The sequence below is a fragment of the Boleophthalmus pectinirostris genome, unplaced genomic scaffold, assembly GCF_026225935.1.
Source record: "Boleophthalmus pectinirostris isolate CB_2022bp ecotype Guang Dong unplaced genomic scaffold, ASM2622593v1 HiC_scaffold_17, whole genome shotgun sequence".
NCBI lineage: Eukaryota > Metazoa > Chordata > Actinopteri > Gobiiformes > Gobiidae > Boleophthalmus > Boleophthalmus pectinirostris.
This window is the reverse complement of record NW_026571115.1, coordinates 28,250,158-28,251,455: the sequence shown is the minus strand read 5'-3', so window position 1 is coordinate 28,251,455 and position 1,298 is coordinate 28,250,158.

Below are 1,298 nucleotides of genomic sequence, written 5' to 3'. Positions count from 1 at the left end.
CTTCACAGCACACAATACTTTTTACTGCCATACAGTCGGAGTGTGCATTATGTATCATATCTCATTCTACCTCAGTTTTGTACTGCTTATTATACTCTGAAATGTGCAAAGGAAATGCAAGCTGTAATTAAGGAAAAAGCACAAATCTTGGTTTTGTATTTAGTAGCAAGTGCCTGTGCCATTTAAATGCAGCTACCAAAGTCCATAAGCTTTATAGTGCCTCTTTGAAGCTGAACATGTACAGTTTTGCATGATCATTCTACCTGCAGTGAGGAGGGCTCAGTCCCACACTACAGAGGAGTCTTGTACACATGTTTTGACTGTGTTTATTTGTAAATGATTTAGATGAAGATAAAGGTGGCAAACACCTTTTTGTATGCTACATTTGTATTAGTTTGCCTTATATGGGCAAAGCACAAAGTTGCAATAAAATAAACTTGATTAAATCACTGTGAATCATTAGCTGTGATGCAGATGTTTTAGAAAAAATAGGGCCTCAACAAAAAACAGGTTTGTCTCAAGGACAAACAACCCCACTTGACCCCATTGTACACCTAAACCAATTAAAGGTGTACTCTGTAACTTCTCTATTGTCTATTGTCACCATGTAGATTGCTTTTTCTCCAGTGTCCCACAATATGAATCTATCATGCATTTATTTAATTAGGCCTATGATTTTGAATTGTTAACTGCCTTTAAAAACATATATTTTTACTGCTCTTACATGCATTAGCTGGCTTGCCTCTCCACAGATCTGATCTGTAATTCAGTGTTACTTGTTTAAATAAAAATATATACGTTTTAAGCCATATTATGGAAAATTACAGGCAGCAGTATTACTACACCTCCATGGAGCCAAACAAAAGACCCTCCAGCAGAGTTACAGTTATAGCATTGTTATAAAGTAGGTTACCTTTATGCAATGACACTAATATTTATTTTTGAAATTGTGTCATTTATTTAAAATGTTAAACATTTTTACTTTTACTTCACAAGACCTCAACGAACTGAATGAAAGGTTTGGCCGGGAGAAGATGAAAAAGGCGTAAAAAGGCGCTTTTACGCGTCATGGCGTCTCTGGTACTGCACATTTTTCTACATACTACTTTGACGCAGAAAATAAGCCATTCTCATTTAATAATTGATACCTTTAGCGGTGTGAGTAGTCTAGTGGTCCATGTGGTGATGCTGGGCCTGGGAGGGACGAGGGGAGGCGTGAGGAGGGGGCAGCCGGAGGAGAGAGAGGGAGAGCGGGCGGCACAGAGCGGAGCGCAGCGGTCGGGCCAGGAGCTGCAGCG